This window comes from Fundulus heteroclitus, unplaced genomic scaffold (assembly GCF_011125445.2).
Source record: "Fundulus heteroclitus isolate FHET01 unplaced genomic scaffold, MU-UCD_Fhet_4.1 scaffold_278, whole genome shotgun sequence".
Taxonomy (NCBI): domain Eukaryota; kingdom Metazoa; phylum Chordata; class Actinopteri; order Cyprinodontiformes; family Fundulidae; genus Fundulus; species Fundulus heteroclitus.
Genome location: NW_023396687.1, coordinates 6,624 through 27,979, shown reverse-complemented (window position 1 = coordinate 27,979; position 21,356 = coordinate 6,624). Strand labels below are relative to the sequence as shown.

Below are 21,356 nucleotides of genomic sequence, written 5' to 3'. Positions count from 1 at the left end.
GAAACCCTGCAACGAGTTCTGATGAAGAGGAGGAATCCATCAGCTGCTGAAAACGGCTCCTAAACTTTAGCTCCATCCACACAGTTAGCATGAAGAAGGACATCTCCAAACCTGATGGGTGCAGCAGAACTCTGGGCTGGAAAACATCCCCCATCATTGGTGTCTCCTCTGCTGCGTCCTGCCGCTCTTTGAGCTCCTGCTTCCCTCCAGTTTCTCCGCTGTGCCTCCAGCTGCTGGACTTCTTTCCAGACTTCATCACCTGCAGCAGCTGCTGCTCTCTTTCAGATTCACCAACACTCCCGATTCTGGCCTCACAGCAACACAAGGACAAAGAACCCGGAGGATCAACGTGGCTGCGCTGCTTTCTCCTTCTTCTTCTTCTTCTTCTTCGTCTGGTGTTTAATGGTGGTTGGCAACAAACTTTTAGCAGCATTACCGCCACTTACTGATATGGAGTGTGGTTCTGGATGGAGTATCTATCTATCTATCTATCTATCTATCTATCTATCTATCTATCTATCTATCTATCTATCTATCTATCTATCTATATATATATATATATATATATATATATATATATATCTTAGTATTCTACTCATTTATTTAATTCACGCCTTCTATAATCAAATTCTATGAAATAATTTAGTTCTCTTTAAAAATTGAATTAAATATTGAATAACTACTTGTATATGTTTACTCCCCAAAATCTTTTCCTTAATATATTGAAACTCTTTCCTCATATATCTTGTCTCTCTTTCATATTTATTACATTCTAATATAACATGTTCTATTGTTTCATACTTTCCACAATAAACACATTTACCAGTATTATGTTTTTGAATTTTAAAAAGTGTATAATTAAGTCCTGTATGCCCAAATCTTAGCCTTGTTATAACCCTCTCCTCCTTTCTATTTTGTCTTCTATTTTTCTCTTTCTCTTATTGTCTTCTGAATTTTATAAAACCATCTTCCTGTTTTCCCTTTATCCCACCTTTTTTGCCATTTTTCATCAGTTTTTCTTTAATGATACTCTTCCCCTCAGACTTACTTATTTTAGCTGTAAAATTAATAGGCTTTTGAGTCACCCTCTTTGCCGATTGAGGAATGTTCGGGCTCATTTGCATAAACAGCAAGTTTTATCGAAATTACTTCCAAACGGCGCACATAATTCACATATAATATACATTTCTTTACTCTGGTGACTATTTGAATGCATCTGCGTTAAAATACATTTTACGTGCAACTTAGACTTTAAACAGTGAATGCATTTGGAACCAAATGGAGTATAATTTTTTATTTTTTATTTTAAATGAAACCAAGGCTTACCAATGGGGGTAAAGTGGTGAGGAGAAAAGGGAGCACCCTGGACACTACAAAAACACAGCAAACACAAGCAAAGGGTGCTCCAACACAACACAAATGAAACTGCTGCTTCCTGTCAGACAGGAAGTCTGTGATCCACCTGCAGGTGGAGTCAGGTACATTCAGCAGGGAGAGCTTCTCCTGAAGCAGAGCTGGGATGATGGTGTCTGCAGCCTGTGCACAAAATAAACCAGTTAATTTTTTACCTTAAGTGGAGGTCAGCGTGGTTCTGGCCAGCCAGGCCACTGATGGACCGAGCTGCAGGACTACAGGGTAGCAAACACTCCCTACATGGTACCATCTAAGACCTGCTATGGTAGATTGGACAGTTCCAGATTTAGTAAGGCTATGAAAAAGACAGCGTGACCTTTTACTGATGCCAAGTTTGAATCCTGTTTGTATTAACAACAGAACATCTTCCTAACAATGTCAATGGAAAAGGAGCAGATGGTGCTGGGGGAGCCTTAAAAAGAGCAGCTGACTAGATGGTGGCAAAAGGCCGTGACATCCCAGATGCAGAAGAGTTATTCAGGACCTTGTCTGAAGCAAACATGAGTGTTAAACTGTTCTTTGTGAAAAGATGTTGAAGAAGCAATGGAGAAATGCCAAAGATACCGGCTGTTCCTGGAACCATGAGAATCCACCAGGTCATTACTCTGGCTCCAGGAGAACTGATGGTTCTGGATGCAAGTTGCATGAGTTCAACACGTCAGCAGTTTATCTGCAAGTGCTTCAACAGCCAGTGTTTCAGTTTCAGACAGAAGATGGAAATGGCTGCATCACAGCCAGCTGCTGAGGGAAATACAGGAAAACAAAGCAGTGGGAAAGTTCAGAGCTGGTTGGTAAATGCTGTATTCTCAGATATGATGATGATTTGTATCCAGGTATCATTCTAAACATACAAGAGACACGTGTCCAGGTCAAATGTATGCATGGTATTGGGTCAAAGCGGTTCTTCTGGCCATATCAGGATGATCTTCACTGGTACCTGTTTGATGAAGTCCTTGAACTTATTCCACCCCCACAAACGTTACAAAGCGCCATGTGGAAGTCTTTAAAGAGGTGTGGAACCCACTCACAATATGAACTTAATGAAACAAAAGGCACATTCATGCATATATACAGACACAGACACTGATACAGGAACACATGCAAAATCACTTTAACATGGACACAAACACTGATACAGACACATTAAAATCCTTCCCTGTCTGATCATTGTTGTTATTAATATTAATATATCAAATTACAAGTGTAACTGTATGTTAGGAATTAGGAAGAGGTTACTTTTAGCACATCTCCCATGAGGCTTTGTTACACCTACACACACACACAGTTCACATTATGTTGCATTTAATCATTTCACTTATTGTTTTACTGTTGGTAATATGCTGTTTTTTTACTTTGGATTAATAAAGCTCAATTCAACAGCAATTTATATCTGGTGTCCTTGCTATGGTTCCAAATTAAATGCAGTATAATGCCTGTAAGTGACAGTGAAATGATTTATTTCTTGGAAAAAATGTATGTTTATTTCAGATAATGTATTTTAAGATGTTTAGTTCACATTTTGAGGTTTATGTAAAATTACTGTATTTTATTTCTTTTCAAACTATTTGTTGAAAGTTATTGCGAGATTTGCGTATATAAGAAAGGTAGCGAGATTTGCATATGAGAGAAGGAGCAGAAATCTGGAAAAGAGCTACAAGTAGCAGTCTCGTATTTCCTGTAGCTGTCAAGGTAGTTGTATTTATGTTTGTAATATTTTGTAAATTTATTGGTTATGGTGTTTTAATTACTTAATATTTTAATTTAGAGTGGACAACGAAGAATTAATCTGTTAAAGAACTCCGAAGTGGCAGGCGGTCACAGGTAACTTTTGTTAAAGTATGTGTCACCTGACTGTCTGTAAATGTATCTATTTCTAAAGCTTGTCTTTATTTCTGTAGTTTTCACGGCATTTATTAAAGACCTCGTTTGAAGGAAGCCGTGCCAGTGTTGTCACTTTGGAGCAACATGGATATTTTTACATCCCTGCTGGTAGGTCTATGGGGTTCCGTTTGTAAAGCTATACAATGAGAGATAAAAGGCAGGGTTCGTTTTTTAATAATAGTTTTGTTATTCATAAATCTATAAATAAGTCACAGTTCCAAGTTAAATAATTAAATAACAAGCTTAATATTTAGCTCCAAAGTAAATGTTTAGTTTGTAAACTAAACATTTAATTTGGAGTTAAATATTAAATCTGAAAACTAAATGCTTGTTTTACAAACTGAACATTTAGCTGTGTAATTAAATATTTAGTTTGGAGCTGTGACATTTACAAATGTATAACTTTATAAATGTATGTTGAAAATCGGACTTTAACAATGAAAACCCATTTTAATCCTCTTATCACAGTAAAGAACCCAAAATATTGCTGTTAGATTTCAGCTGTGTAACCTTACAAATGGCATCCCAGATACTAACAAAGGCTGTTCTTAAACACTGGAAGGAACGTGTGTGATATGTGATATTTGAATGAGCAATGCTGCAGGTGGTGCTCTATTATCTTGGTGTTGGTATGTTTCATGCTGTTTAATAAACTTATTGTGGTCTTGTGTTTGACAGCCGCTGTGATGCAGAGGCTGACCAGACCTCTCCATAATCAGAGTCACCTATGAAGAAATATGCTCACACTACAGGCACTGATGATCACACCTAGGAGAAAAGAAGAAGAAGAATGCATGTGGCAGGGAACACGCTGGCTTCCTGGAGTATCTTCGTCTTGGCGATGAAGTGACGGCAGACAGAGGCTTTACCATCGGAGATCTGCTGTTTGAGAGCAGATTTAACCTTGTTCTACCAGCATTCACTTATAAAGGAGGGCAGTTGTCTGATGAGGAGTGTTGTATAGTAACAAAGTAAAAATACTTCACTACTGTACTGAAGTATATTTTGGAGTACTTTATACTTTTCTGGAGTATACATTTTTTTAAATAATAATACATTTTATTTCAAGCGCCTTTCAAAACACTCAAGGTCACTGTACATGATAACTTTTACTTCACTATATTTCCGAACTTAATTGCATACTTTTACTGAGAGAGAGAGAGAGAGAGAGAGAGAGAGAGAGAGAGAGAGAGAGATGCAAGTGTTTTGACCCCACCTACTGATTGACTGCGACAAAGTCGAGACTTGCTTGTTCATCACCACCAGAGGTGTATTTAGACATTTTTAGGGGTGCTCAAGCACCCTTAAAAATCTGAGTTTAAAAAAAACAAAGTTCAGTATGCAAATTCATAAAGGAAATGTGCAGGGATTTACTAACTTATTAGCAATTTGCTTGACAGAAGACATGGACTGATCACGAGACCGCCATAATATATGGCAGGCTTATGTCTAATGGCATATATATATATATATATATATATATATATATATATATATATATATATATATATATATATATATATATATCCAAACTGCTAGATTTGTCTCTTTTGTAAGCAAAGCAATACGACAGTAAGTGTAGTAATAGCAACCCTTGTGCATCAGTGCACTAACTCTAGTTTTGTGTCTTTAGGGAAATGATTCCTCACTTTTATCAATATAGCTAAACTAACTATTGCCATCATGCAGGTATTAGACAAATGCACAAGGTTTTATCGCGTGAAAACATTTCAATCTGTTTGTCACTGCTTTTGGATGGGTCTATATTGTAGCTTGTTTGATGAGCTTTAGCTCAAAAATGTGTCAACTCTATGAATCTTACATCTGGACTAAAAATGGAAAGCCTGTTGTTCATGCCAGGAATCACAATCAACACTGGGGGCTGAGCACCCCTTAAGGTCAGATCCTAGAATCGCCCCTGATCACCACCAACAGGATAAGAAGCTAGTTCAGTAGTAAAGCAGGTTAAATTAACCTTGTGGTATAGGTAGAGCATCTAATAGTAGAGCCGGGAGTCCTGATTTTCTTAACTAATTGACACCTGCAACCGCAGGTGTATCTATTAGCAAGTTTACCACTTCCTGTAGGTTAACTATCACTTTATCACTTAACCATGTTCTTAGTATACACCCCCTTTGCCTGCACTTGGTTGTGTACAATTTTAAAGTGCAGAGCACTGACCTTACTTGAAGAAAGAAAACTGAAAGCTTACAAAAAGGTTGTATTTTCTGTCTAAACTTGGTCTAAATTTCTCCTGCACTTGGTTGTTTATATTATTTTAAGTGAATTTGACTTTCAAAGTTTACATGAAAACTAAAAAATGTCATTCAAACTGCATTTGCTTTGTTTTACTTTTTACTTATACTTTTTATTACATTACATGAGTACATCTATTTTACAGTAATTTTCATGCTTAAGTACAAGACATTTCAGATACTTTAAGACTTTAACTCAAGTAACATTTCAGTCAGTGACTTGGACTTTTACCAAAGTCAGATTTTGGAGAGGTATTTATACTTTTACTTGACTCCTGTGGGAGATTACTTGACTAAAAACCGTAAAAAATAAGAAAACCCATTCATTTCAAATACTCGCACGTACAAACGGGTTTGAGCTAGAGTTCTGATTACAACATAGAGCACATTTTATATGCATTTTATATCCCACAGATGGGTGTGTGTTCCAAATAAGATTCTCTGTGCATCCATTGGTCTGCGCCGTGACCCAGCAGTGTCCACGTGCTTCCCGCCTCCTTTAGCAGACTTTGGTCTTATTTCTGGGAACAGCTCCACAAACGTTGAAAAACAGACAACCTTATCTTGTCAGTTGACCTCTGTTTGGGTCACACAGGATCTCATGGCCTGGTCATATTCTGGACTTCTGCTCCCTTCGCCTCGCTTTCAGGACAAACAGACTTCAAAACCCTCTGCATATCCTCCCTTGTTACGTTACAGTACTTTATACAACACTGACTGCCACAAGGAGGATTGCAAATGTCCACATACATGTGGAAAGATTTATCAGGAGGCTCAAAGTTTTCACAATAATCTCCCAGACTGTAACTATCAACTTGGTTTATAAAATAGACCAAGTCTTTAGAATCAGTGCAGCTCCTGTGAACATGCAGGGGAAATCATACGTGAGGAAGCAGAGAAGTTTACATGTCAAAAAGATCCTGATTAGTTATTTTACTGTAAACCAGAGAAATTGTTTTGGATTTCCGTCCGTCCGTCCGTCCGTCCGTCCGTCTTCTTCCGCTTATCCGGGGTTGGGTCGCGGGGGTAGCAGCTTCAGTAGGGAGGCCCAGACGTCAGCCACTTGGGCCAGCTCCTCAGGAGGAATCCCAAGGCGTCCCCAGCAGAGAGACATAGTCCCTCCAGCGTGTCCTGGGTCTTCCCCTGGGCCTCCTCCCGGTGGGACGTGCCCGGAACACCTCTCCAGGGAGGCGTCCAGGAGGCATCCTGACCAGATGCCCGAGCCACCTCAACTGGCTCCTCTCAACGTGGAGGAGCAGCGGCTCTACTCTGAGTCCTCCCCGGATGACTGAGCTCCTCACCCTATCTCTAAGGGAGAGCCCAGACACACTACGGAGAAAACTCATTTCAGCCGCTTGTATCCGGGATCTCGTTCTTTCGGTCACGACCCAAAGCTCGTGACCATAGATGAGGGTAGGAACGTAGATCGACCGGTAAATCGAGAGCTTCGCCTTTTGGCTCAGCTCTCTCTTCACCACAACGGATCGGTACAGCGCCCGCTTCACAGCAGACGCTGCACCAATCCACCTGTCGATCTCCCGCTCCATCCTCCCCTCATTCGTGAACAAGACCCCAAGATACCTGAACTCCTCCACTAGGGGCAGCACATCCTCCCCAACCCGGAGAAGGCACTCTACCCTTTTCCGGTTCAAGACCATGGTCTCGGATTTGGAGGCACTGATTTTCATCCCGGCCGCTTCGCACTCGGCTGCGAACCGCTCCAGTGAGAGCTGTAGATCACGCCCTGATGAAGCCAACAGGACCATGTCATCCGCGAATAGCAGAGACGCAATCCTAAGGCCACCAAAACGGATCCCCTCAACACCTTGGCTGCGCCTAGAAATTCTGTCCATAAAAGTTATGAACTGAATCGGTGACAAAGGGCAACCTTGGCGGAGTCCAACTCTCACCGGAAACGAGTCCGACTTACTGCCGGCTATGCAGGCCAGACTCTGACACCTTATTATTAACAGCCCTTATTAAAGGGCCCGATACTCCATACCCCCGGAGTACCCCCCACAGGATCCCTCGGGGGACACGGTCGAATGCCTTCTCCAGATCCACAAAGCACATGTAGACTGGTTGGGCAAACTCCCATGCCCCCTCAAGAATCCTGCTGAGGGTATAGAGCTGGTCCAGTGTTCCACGGCCAGGACGAAAACCACACTGCTCTTCCTGAATCCGAGATTCGACTATCCGACGGATCCTCTTTTCCAGAACCCCTGAATAGACCTTACCAGGGAGGCTTAAGAGTGTGATTCCTCTGTAGTTGGAACACACCCTCCGGTCCCCCTTTTTAAATTGGGGAACCACCACCCCAGTCTGCCAATCCAGGGGAACTGCCCCCGATGTCCACTCAATGCTGCAGAGCCGCGTTAACCAACACAGCCCCACAACATCCAGAGCCTTAAGGTACTCAGGGCGAATCTCATCCACCCCCGGGGCCTTGCCACCGAGGAGCTTTTTAACAACCTCGGCAACCTCAGCACCAGAGATGGGAGAACCCGACCCAGAGTCCTCAGGCTCTGCTTCCGCAATGGAAGACGTGTTGGTGGGATTAAAGAGGTCTTCGAAGTATTCCACTCACCCAAACACGACGTCCCGAGTCGAGGTCAGCAGCACACCACCCCCACTGTAAACAGTGTTGGTACTGCACTGCTTCCCCCTCCTGAGACGCCGGATAGTGGACCTGAATCGCTTCGAAGCCGTACGGAAGTCTTTCTCCATGGCCTCTCCGAACTCTTCCCACGCCCGAGTTTTTGCCTCGGCGACCAGCCGAGCCGCCCACCGCTTTGACTGCTGGCACACATCAGCTGCTTCCGGAGTCCCACAGCCAAAAAAGTCCGATAGGACTCCTTCTTCAGCTTGACGGCTTCCCTCACCGCTGGTGTCCATCAGCGTGTTCGAGGGTTGCCGCTGCGACATGCACCGACAACCTTGCGGCCACAGCTCCGACTAGCCGCCTCAAGAATAGAGGCGTGGAACATGGTCCATTCAGAGTCAATGTCCCCCGCCTCCCTCGGGACGTGTTTAAAGTTCTCCCGGAGGTGGGAGTTAAAGCTCCGCCTCACAGGGGACTCCGCCAGACGTTCCCAGCAAACCCTCACAGTACGTTTGGGCCTGCCCGGTCGGACCGGCTTCCTCCCCCGCCATCGGAGCCAACTCACCACCAGGTAGTGGTCGGTGGAGAGCTCCGCCCCTCTCTTCACCCGAGTGTCCAAGACATGAAACATCAACAAAGTCGATCATTGAACTGCGACCTAGGGTGTCCTGGTGCCAAGAGCACATGTTGACATAGTGCACCCTCCTGGGGACTCCCTCGTTTTGCTGGGGGACTTCAACGCTCACGTGGGCAATGAGTGGGACCTGGAGGGGCGTGGTTGGGAGGAATGGCCCACCTGATCTGTTTTGGATTTCTGCTTTTAAATATTTATTTTTTTAGCACCTTAAAGTTTTACATTTTGGAATTACTTTTCATTTTCACTTTTCAACTTTAAGTATTGTATATCCATATTTCCAGACTATTTAAATGTTTACTTATACAAAAATTGTGTCCAACTAACATGTGTATTATTAAATTTTGCAATCCATTTCACATGCTTATGTAATTTGCATTTATTCATATTTCGATCAAGTGGATGTCTAAAAGTGTATCTTATGTACATAATCTGGCAAGAAGATACAGTTTTTCATTTATTGAGTTTATGCAATTTGTTTACACTAAATGTAATTACATTTACCTTTTAAAATGGTAAAACATTGTTAAGTTTTAACATTTCACTTATAGCATATTTGTAGGCCATTTCATTCTTTGTGGTGCAGGAAACATCCATCATTCAGCCTTTTGGGGACGGCGCTGCTCATCTGTTCAGGAGAGTCCGGTCAGACCTTGGCCACGGCAAACTGCACCTTTAAACAAAGTCTTGGTTACTTTTTATTTATATTACAGTCCTTGCTGTCACATTTATATAAAAATATGGATAGTTTGTAGTGACGACTATAAACTGTCCATATTTTTCTACGTGCCTTCCTGATATATGTCCAAATTGCCATTAAAGATTAGACTGTTCTGAATTAGAAAGGAGGACTTACCTTTACAGAAAGGAAGAGGTGGTGTGCTGACAGAATATTAGCCGAACTTGAATGACCCCGCAGCATCAATGAACAAGAGATCACATCTGGAGGTGTTCTATCATGATGAAGTGGAAGCAACGATTGAGTATCTACGGTTTAGTCTTTGGTCAAAATGACTTAATATATACGGATTTCTAGTGGCTCTTATTTTGAAATTCCACATCAGAATTGGCTGAAACTTGTTGAGCGACATCAGGTTTTCTATTGTCATGCTGATGTAATAGTGTTCACATAAAACGTCCAATTCTGTAGCAACATTTACAACAACACAGGTCAAATTGAGTCAATGTAGAGATTTTTAAATGCCTTTATTTTTAAATCCCAAATCATGTAGATTGACTTCTGGAGATCATCATCTGTAAGTGAAAGTAGCTGTTTTCACCTGTGTAAAAAAAACAAAAAAAAAAAAACGTTTTTGAGTAGTTTTGAGGGTAAAGAGTGTGACCAAAGTATATATTTTTATTTTCACCAGCAGACCAGAATAATAGAAAAAATGACACAGAGCATAAAAAAATATAATGTAAATGTGTAAAACACTTGATCGATACACGCGGAATGGATCAAGTTTTACTTTATGTTCGCTAGTATCCACCTTATTTTCAACGGAAATACAGTGAGAGACAGTGAGTGACGGTTTTACGTGCGAGACTTCCGATGCGTCACTTCCACATCATTTAGATAAGAACTCTTTATCCAAAGTGGGAATGCTGTCTGAATAATGCAGTCAGTAAGGAAGGAAGTAGGAAAGGAGCCTATATGCTTCCTATCATAGATCCTTTAGCATAAGGATGTCATGATACCCCTTACCAGCGCTAAGGAGCTATAAGGAATCCCACAATCCTTTGCATGACATGACCTATAAGCACAGCTCACGTCACAGAAATTAACAAAAATGTCCGCAGAGAACAGAGCGTGTGGTTGTAAGTAGCACCATTTATCCTTTCACATATTACAGCAGTTGTTGGTCATCCATGTGGTTAAGAGGCCTTTGGCCATCTCTGCCTTTGTTGTCTACAGCAAATAAGATCTGTTAGATATTGTAACAGTGTAACAGCAAAGTTTTAAATCAAAGGAAGCAATAGAACCGCTAGCTGTGATGTGATGACGTACAGTGTATACATATGTTAACCTTGAAAATTAAATTAAGTCTCTTTGTTGTACAATTTTGTTTTATTTTGCATGTGTGTATACACCATATTCTGTTAAAAACAAAAACCAATTCACATAATTAAAACAAATAAAACAAAATCATCATCAGTATGTCAACTCTGTTTAAGAAGACAATAAGCAATTGGACTGGTTTACTGTTAGAACACTGCAAAAACTTGCCATCTAAAAACAAGTTAAAAATGCTAGATATTAGTCTGAATCTCCTCAACTACAATAATCTGCCTGTTCAGTAAGACAATTGCACTAGGAAGGATTCTTGAAAAAAATATATCCAGGCTTTAGACAAGTGAGAAATAAAATTAAAATAAAATTGTGAAATATTCCAAGTACTTTAGTAAGTCAATTAAACTCTAGACTTCACTGGTAATACTTTCAGTTTTCATCCTCTATCACTATTATTGAAAAGATCTTAAAACCAGGGCAACTAAATAAGATGAATCTCCTGCATTCAAGAATCATTATTAGGTTATTCATCTTAAAACACAAACAATATGTAACTTACCTAAACAGAAGAAAATTACATTTTAGGAGAATATTTACGCAAATACAAAAATATATTAAAACAAACCCCCTCCACGAAAAAAGACAAAAGAATAAAAAAGTAAGAAAAACGAATTATTGCCTACAGGAAGATATTCTGTTCGCGCATGCGCACATGAGCTGATGGAGCGGATCGCGCTACGTGTACGGATCTGGTAGTGACAGAGGCCAGAGTGTTGGTGAAGCTGGAAGAGAGCAGCAGCTGCTGCAGGTGATGAAGTCTGGAAAGAAGTCCAGCAGCTGGAGGCACAGCGGAGAAACTGGAGGGAAGCAGGAGCTCAAAGAGCGGCAGGACGCAGCAGAGGAGACACCAATGATGGGGGATGTTTTCCAGCCCAGAGTTCTGCTGCACCGATTAGGTTTGGAGATTTCCTTCTTCATGCTAACTGTGTGGATGGAGCTAAAGTTTAGGACCCGTTTTCAGCAGCTGATGGATTCCTCCTCTTCATCAGAACTCGTTGCAGGGTTTCCCCCAGAAAACTGGCTAAGCCTGCAGCTCTGCATAGGAGATGCTAATGCTAGCTTAGCATGTAGCATAGGAGGTTTTTTTTTTTTTTTTTTTTTTTTTTTTTTTTTTATTACAGAAATTAGAAAGATACAGTTCACGTTTGCATGAAGGGAAAACAAAAACAGTCAAAATAAAATAAAATACATAAAAGACACATTTCAACAACAACAATTAAAGTAAATAGCCAGAGTAACAAAAAATAAATATTAGTCAAATGAATTATAAAGTTAAAGTAGATAAATGTTGTAAACATTTTGATGCTGATTTACCCTTTAATCCAGAGATGCAGATTATATAATTTTTTAAGTCAATTTTAAAAACACTGAAAAGAGGTTTGTTCTTCATAAATTTTGATTTATGGATGAAGAATTTACCAAGCAAAATAAATAGATTGACTATATATTGTATAGAGGGGTTTGAGTCAGAGAAATAAAAGAAAATGTCAAAACTGGATAAAAGAATGTTTGAGCCAAAGTGACCATTAATAAAGCATTGCATATCATTCCACAGAGAAGAGCTATGTGAACAACTATAGAATAAATGGTCTAATGTTTCTATGTCCAAAGAGCAGAAGGAGCATTTTACATCTACAGTGGGGATACATTTTGAAATAAGCTCATTACAGGGGTAATAATGGTGAAGGATTTTAAATGTTATTTCTTTTACTTTGTTTGTAATTAAAAATGTATGTGGGTTACTCCACGCTCTATTCCTGTTAATGTTTTCATACAGGGGGGACCATTTGTACCTGGAGGCAGGGATAGAGTTTGCACATATAAGGTTTTTAATTACTTTGTTGTTGACTTTTCTGTCTAGAAAAGATAAACCATTTATCGAAATATTGCTGGAGACAAAAACAGTCATTTGATCCAAATCTTTCTCGTCTCTAAGTAGGGTGATGATCCCATGGAGTATGGCTCTGGTTACAACGTCAAATTCTTTTCTTGGAGGATGGAAGTGAAATTTATGAGTGAATTCGTCATATGTTAAAATTTGTTTTGAGTTATTTAACAGTTGGGCTACCAGAACAATATCATGTTTAAACCAGTTTTCTATAAAGAAATCTTTTTTCTATGTATGATGTGCATATTGTCCCAGATAAAACATTTATGAGGGGAGAAATTGTGTTTGTATAAAAGCGCCCAGCAAGTTAGAGCCTGTTTATGGAAGTTTGACAGTTTGATTGGCAGTCTGTTGATGGAGTACGGGCACTGAAGTAAGAATGTGATTTTGCCGAGTTTTTCAAAGATGAAGTTTGGAACAATGTTCCACAGACTGTTTGGATTTTTCAGGAATCTTTTAAACCAGTTAATTTTTAATATCTCATTAAAAAGAGAGAAGTTTATTACCGATAAACCCCCTTCCTCAATTTTATTAGTCAAGATGTTTTTTTCTGATTTTATGGGGCTTCTTCCTCCATATAAAGTTATATAATAGCTTGTCTAGATTAGCACAGTGAACTTTAGGTATTTCTATAGATGTAAATAAATATGCTGCTCTTGAGAGACCTTCTGCTTTAGAAAGCAGAACCCTGCCAAATGTAGATAAATCTCTTGTAAGCCAAGAATCAAATTTTTTATTAATAGAGTTGTACAGTAAAGAAAGATTACTCTCTGTTATTAAATTGTGATTATTAAATCGTTGATGGAGAAGTTGGGAGGACAGAAAACTGTTATTAAGCGAGCCGCTCTGTGGATGCGACCGAGCGCCGCTTCGCCATCACCGGAAGTCTGTAGCATAGGAGGTGCTAATGCTAGCTTAGCATGTTGCATAGGAGGTGCTAATGCTAGCTTAGCATGTAGCACAGAGGTGCTAATGCTATCTTAGCATGCAGCTTAGGAGGTGCTAATGCTAGCTTAGCATGTAGCACAGAGGTGCTAATGCTAGCTTAGCATGTAGCACAGAGGTGATAATGCTAGTTTAGCATGTATCTTAGGAGGTGCTAATGCTAGCTTAGCATGTAGCACAGAGGTGATATCCATAGTAGAGGCAGATTTAAAAATGGAAATACAAAGTAACATTGATAAGGAAAAAAAGAATAAGTGAATGATAATAATGAAACAATAATTAACACAGCAACAGGGGAATTCATATGTTAGGATTGTTGTACATCAGTGGGCAATTCATTAGTATTTCCGTCAGGTATTTGTATGATTTCATACATTTAAGAGATGTCATATATCTTGAATTCAGATTAAAAAAAAAAAAGAAAAAAAAAAAAAATATATATATATATATATATATATATATATATATATATATATATATATATATATATATATATATATATATATATATATATATATATATATATATATATATATATATATATATATATAGGCTGCACAGTGGCGCAGTGGGTAGCGCTGTTGCCTTGCAGCAAGAAGGTCCTGGGTTCAAGTACACCCTGGGTCTTTCTGCATGGAGTCTGCATGTTCTCCCTGTGCATGCGTGGGTTCTCTCCGGGTACTCCGGCTTCCTCCCACAGTCCAAAAACATGACTGTTAGGTTAATTGGCTTCTCCAAATTGTACTTAGGTGTGAGTGTGTGTGTGAATGGTTGTTTGTCCTGTTTGTCTCTCTGTGTTGCCCTGCGACAGAGTGGCGACCTGTCCAGGGTGTACCCCGCCTCTCGCCCAGTGAACGCTGGAGATAGGCACCAGAAACCCCCGTGACCCCATGAGGGACTAAGCGGTTTGGAAAATGGATGGATGGATGGATGTTAAGGTAATTTAGATAGAGCTAATTCTTTGATTTAACTACTACTTTCTTATTGTTTATTTTGCATCATCGTTTCTTGTTTCGTGTCTTGTTTGTTAAAACAAGACACAATGTCTTGGCATTTTTCATGTTCTGGTGCCTCACAACCTGCCAGGTAAAATGGATTGTTGAATGATCGGACTACGGCTCCCAGCATGCAACACGGCCTAATACCAGAAAAGATACCTGAGACAAGGCCGAGGGAAGTGTATACAGAGCCCTTTAGGGGACATGGGGAAAATATATATTTTTTTGCGTTACCTCAGAATACTTTTGCGTTCCCTCGCAAAGGTTTTCGCGTTCCTTAGAGGAATGGCTGATTTATTTGTTGTGGTCTCTTGTCATTCACACAACAGTAAACCGTGAGAGCCGACATGAGTTTTGAAACTGCAAAGCTTTGTCTTAAGCGGAAGATCAGACGTGCATCTATCTACACAGCACAGCGCATACAGAAAGCTATGGTGCATTCAGGAGCATGGGACATTAGAAGTTTCAGAATAAAAAGCTAGCAGGTGTGCATAATCAAAAAATAACAGAAATACAATTATAGAGCATTCAGTATTGTAAGAAAGCCCACACTGTTTCTGGATAGACACAATATTGTATGAGTGAGTTCTGTTTTATGCCTCTTTCCTTGTAGGGAAGCTTAAAAGTATAATGCTGTCGCCTCAAACGTACTTTTAAAGAACAGCAGCAGAAAAGGTAATTTTTAACTTACCACTGTGATCTCTGTTAGCGCTGTCCATAAGCAAGCTGCGGCCGCGGTGCATTCTGGGAAAGCGGCCAGCTGACGCAGGCTCGTTTCCGGGGAGGCAGGCCTTAGCCAATAGTTGTGAAGCTTTGCCGGTGACACCGCCCCCCTCTCCCCCCTCCCTCCCTGCCATCGTATTAACATTAACAGCTGCAGTCAGACCAAGCGGAAAAAGAGGAAGTAATAAAACACGAAGCACAAATACACGAAGTGGAAAAAGAGGAGGTAAAAAAACACCAAGTAGAAATACATGAAGTGGAAATACACGAAGTGGAAAAAGAAGAAGTAAAAAAACACGAAGTAGAAATACACAAAGTGGAAAAAGAGGAAGTAAAAAAACACCAAGTAGAAATACAAGAAGTGGAAAAAAGGGAGAAGGAAATAAAAAGGGCAGGCAAAAATTGGGTTGGTAAAAAATCAGTTAGAAAAGTTAGAGGCAGAAATAAATGATTGTTTCAGAAATATAAGTTTAAAATAAATTAGAAATATTTATGGTGGAGGAAAAACATGCTTTAGAAATGTTGCTTTAAAAACAAGAAGTAGAAATACACAAAGTGGAAAAAGGGGAAAAGGAAATAAAAGGGCAGGCGTAAATCCTTTGGGTAAAAAAACAGCTAGAAAAGTTAGAGGCAGAAATAAATATATGTTTCAGAAATATAAGTTTAAAATAAAATAGAAAGAAATATTTATGGTGGAGTAAAACATGCTTTAAAAATGTTGCTTTAAATACAAGAACTAGAAATACACGAAGTGGAAAAAGGAGAAAAGGAAATAAAAGGGCAGGTGTAAATCCTTTGGGTAAAAAAACAGCTAGAAATGTTAGAGGCAGAAATAAATGATTGTTTCAGAAATACAAGGGTTAAAAATAAGTCAGCATAAAAGCAAGAAGAAAAGTAAAAATAAAAGTGTAAGTTTAAATATATATTTTTTGATGAATAATTGATGAATTGTTGAAGAAATATCTTATTTTTATTATTTTGTCACATTAAATGGCACACAAATTAATATTATTAGACACTTTTCTTAAGCCATTTTATATTATTAAGTCCTTCATTTATTTCTGTGTGTATTTTTAATTATGGCAGGATTGGTCCTCCATACTTTTCAACTTCTTCTATTATAATATTGTTGTCGCAGGTTTTTTTTGTAGTTATCTATTTTAGGGATAAATGTTTCAATTTGATTAAGAAAGGTGTGAGATTCTGATTCTGAGAATTTGGAGGTATATAAATTGCTATCAAATTTAAAGATCTCTGTTGATATTAATGCGGTACCGCGCACGTGACGTCACCGTCTCAAGAGCAACGCCCCTTTTGCCGCTTAGGTAGGACATACAGGTAGAGAACGCCCGTAGCAACCAGCTATTACACGCACAACAGAACCAGCGATCTGACCGACTTTACAGCCGTTAAACTTTCCCAAGACGATGTCCCAGGCACACGGTTTACTGGTCGCACTGTCGAAGAACGCACCAACCTTCAGCTCAAACGATGGCTTGAGTGTCGAGGGCTTAAAAAGACTGGAAAACTGGCCGAGTTGATGAACGGTTGGCTTTGTTTTTTTTTCCTGCGCGGCGATCATGGCAGCGTCGGCGGTTTTGTTTGCAATCACCGTCCAGGAATGGGTATATGTTTAATGTTTGTCTCATTTGAAATGTTTTTGAGTAAGCTATCCTGGTAGCAGGGTATCATGTTAGCGCCTGCTACCATGATAGCCTATATGCTATCATGGTAGCAGGCGCTACTTTATTAACATGTCGGCCACCAAAATACTCTTACCTTCCCTTGATGTCGCTGGAATTGGGTCAGGATGTTCTTCGGTTGGGCCCTTTCCTCCGACAAAATGCTTGCTACATATGTACTTGAATTTGGTAACTTTTTCCGGGTTGAACTGTTGTGTAGGCCGACCGCCCCGGTGTACCAAGCGCGCACATTTCTCCTCGGCAGTCTTGAAGAAAACATCCTTCATATGCGGCCGATCAGCGTACCTCGAGTCGCTGTTGCACGTTCCATAGCAACAATGTTTAAAAACCATGGTCTTAGATTTGGAAAAGCAGTCGTTTACCGAGTAAAACCAAGGGTAACGCACGTCTCTTTTAAAGCGAAACAGCGGCGGGTTTCCGGAGTTTGCCCCACTGCGTACCACGTGATGTGACGTCATCGTGACGTTGTGTTTCTAAAAATAGCTCGCGCGCGGTACCCCCCATTTTTCATTGCTGGTTTCAACATTGTTTATTATTAAGGATTGGATAGAATTCTGTTGTCTTCTTTTTTCCAGATTACAGAAGTAGGCCGTGGTTTTTTTTTTTCTCCTTCCTCGATCCATTTCACTCTTGATCTAATAAAGGCCCCTTTGGCCCTTTGAATATACATTTCATCCAGTTTAGGTTGGAGGATTCGTATTTTTGTTTGTCTTCAATTGAGGGGTTGGGTTTATTGCAATATATATATTTAGTTGTACAATATCAAGTTCTCTTCTTTGGAGTTCTTTTTTAATTTGTTTACTGAAGGAGAGAGAAAATTGCCTGATGCTGTACTTTAGGAATTCCCATTTTGAACTGGGTCATTTAATTTTTCAGAGTGCTTTATATTCTGGATTAATTCTTAAATTTTTTGGCAGTAGGTGTCATTTTTTAGAAGACTGTAGTTAACTTTCCAATATTTATTTGCGCCTGGTTTCCAGTTTTGAGGTTTTATTTGTAAGGAAATAAGACTATGGTCAGTTAATGGTGCAGCAGAAATGTCTGAGTTTATGTCACTGATTAATAATTAATTTGTTATAAGCCAATGATCAAGTCTTGATTTGCTATTTGAACTAAACCATGAACATTTTATACAATTGGGATTAAGATGACGCCACACGTCTACTAGATTTTGTTCATTGCAAAAATTGTTCAATATTTTGTTTGGATAACTTGAGTTATGTTTAGAAGGCCATTTATCATGAAATTCATCTTGGACGAGGTTGAGATCTCCACCAATTACAACATTGTTTGTTGAGTAAAGTGATTTTAGGTGGTCTAAGTTTGGGGTTATTTCTTCTAGCAATAATTTGTTCTGGTTTGGATTATTATAACCACATATATTCATCAAAATAAGAGTTATGCTATCCAGACAGACAGTGAGGAATAACCAGTGATCATTTCATCCATTTTACCCGAGATTACCTGACCTTGGAAGTTTTTTAGAAGAATAGCTAGTCCTGCTGATCTTGAAGAACCATGACGAAAATAAGCTTCATCTCCCCATTGTTTAGTCCAGAAGTTATCATATTTTGAGTGAGTTTCTTGTGAGAATATTATATTTGCATTTTGCCCTTTACAAGATAAAACTAAACTTTTCCTTTTAGTCAAATCTCTTAGACCCCTTGCATTAACAGAAATAAGCGAGAGTTCACTTTTTAAGTTAATCATAAGGAATTAATACAATAACAAAATGGTAGAAATTTTTTTCAAATAAGGTTGACCAGTATTTGAATGGGTTTTACCTGAGAATAAATTAAACTGTAAGTAGCATAACTCCTGCACTGATAAGGTTATTTGAAGTTAGAAATGTCCTGTAGAACTATTGTGTCTCTTAGGAGAAACTCTTTGGCCATTGATATATGGCATATGGATTTTTAAATACCGCCTTTATTCCAGCTTTCCGTGCTTGCTCTGCTTTGGGCCACAGGGCCAGTGGGGCTTCTCGGTCTTCTTTGGTGAGGTCCTCAGAGAAACGCATGTTGAGCTTCCTGCAGATGGGGTGTTGTTTAGTGGATAGCCAGAGTTCATCCACGAAGACTCGTCCTGAAAACTGTACAATAATCTGCCGTGGGTGGTTGGTGTTGTTTGGGCCAAGACAGTGTACAGTGTCGAGGATAGTGTCCATCTTCTATTTCCAATGCGGCATAATCTGTTTAATGAGATTCACGACTTCCTGTCTTGTCTTCCTCCTTTTGCTCTTTAAGCCTTTAATGCGCAGATTCCATCTTCGTAATATGGCGCTCTGATTCTGCCGCTTTTTTTTTTTCAAAATGTTGGACCTTTGTCAGCTCGGCGTTTGTGATTTTAAGTTGAGCAATTTCATTTTCCATCATTTTTTTTTCTTAAAATATTGAATTTCAGCTCTATTGAACTCCCACCGCTTGGCAATATTTGCGTGTTCTGTTTCATGTGTGTTCTGCTTGTTTTGTTTCATTTCTTCTCCAAAGTTCAGCATAATTTTCTGTAGATTTCAACTGCCTTCTAAAATCTTGGCATTTGATGCATTAGAACTGACCTCATCGTCGCCCTTAGTCTTTTTGTGGGGTTCATATATAATGATCAGGTCATTGAGTTCCAGCATAACCGAGTTCATAACAGTTAATTAATAAATGCATTTGTAGTATAAATCATTATGGGCTTATAGCTCCAGCATCACTATCCATTGGAATTATATCTGTTATAGCTATAAATTGAGTTAAATGTCTTATTATTAAAATTATAATACCAAATTATAATTAATAATAATAATCATATTCAATCAGCTTCTGGCATAATCCGCCCCTGCTTTAAAGTCACATTGATAAACACATTGCTTCTTACCTGGCTCTGGATGGGCATCATTCCTCTGCATTTCTGTTCCTAGACCTGTTCCTGACTCGTCAGTTTTAAAAAAATATTTACTAATAAAATCCTTCAAGGCCTTTGGTGTCATCTTCTGCACGTGTGATTCTTAGTTTGCAAGCGGAACTGTTTATGCCAGAAAGAAAGTGTTTGAATATGATTATTATTATTAATTATGATGTGTTATAATTTTTAAAAATTGGTCATTCAAACTTAAATGGTAGCTATAATAAATATGGTGAAATGGTGGTGATCCCAGGGCTATAAGCTTGTAATGATTAATACCATAATGTGTTTATTAATTAGCTGTTATGAACTAATTTATGCTGGAAACAGGGTGATCTGATCATTTTAAATAAATGAAAATAAGTCAAAAATGGAATTATAAAATGAAAGGTAGCAATTTCACATTCAAGATGTGTCGGCAACTTGACGTAGCAGCATTGAAAGACCAAAAAAGCTTCGGGAAACTCGTATGGACCACTTCCCTGTTTTCAACAAGCTAGCTAACAGCTTAGCAACGCTGCAACCTTCCCAGATGGGCCCACTATGACGGACACACGACCTACACCTTGTTGAGATGGCGAAAAGGGGGAGTCTTAATGACGTAATCAGCGCCTACGCTAATGTGGGGGGGTGCCTTGGACCAATGGAAGCGGTCCTAAATGAGGAATGGACTTCAAAGAAAGTGTGCAAACTAGAAGAGGATGGCACAAAAGAGATTGAAACTGAAGATCAAAGACGAAGAAAAAGAATCAAAAGGTCCAGCTCTTGGCGGAGCCCCCTTATAAGAACCACAAACTAAAACACAGCCAAAATCACTTACAAAATGCATACACATGCATCAGAAATATCCAGCAGTTAAACTCTGTCTTGGAGTGATAAGCATTAAACTAAATCCTAATAGGTTCTGCCCAAAATATATCTCACCTTATGGGTGAAAAGAGAAATAAAAAGGGGAATCTTTTCTTTACTCTGACGTTGCCTCAGCGGGTGTCCTGGTCTCGGGTCCGCGAATCTGGTCTCAGCTTGGGCGGGGCCGGTCCTTCAGTCAGCGAAGAGAACGGGAGGAGAAATCCCTTCATCTCTCTCTTTCAGACGCTTTGTTCGGCCAAAGACGAAAGCGTGGTCACTTTGACGACCACTGGGAGATAAGCAGCTCTCAGTCTTTGATCGAAGTGGATTCAAAAGTACTTTTTTAAGTCAACCTCCTGCACATTAAAGCAGGGATTAATTTGCTTCGGAGCTTCTCGATCCAGCGAGAAATCGAGCTAGTGGCACGTGGGGAAAATCCCAACGGGATGAACAGCTGTGTGTGTCTTCCCAGTCTGGCAGAGTGCAAGTAAAGTAGGCAGATTTT

General features: G+C 39.6%; 1 long non-coding RNA gene across 1 annotated transcript; it reads left to right on the top strand.

The window, feature by feature from the left end:
- Positions 1-3,192: 3,192 nt before the first annotated feature.
- On the top strand, positions 3,193-4,222 carry LOC118559339. Its single transcript, XR_004928793.1, has 3 exons — positions 3,193-3,234; positions 3,312-3,402; positions 3,973-4,222. It is a non-coding gene; the product is annotated as an uncharacterized LOC118559339 (long non-coding RNA).
- The last annotated feature ends 17,134 nt before the right edge of the window (positions 4,223-21,356 follow it).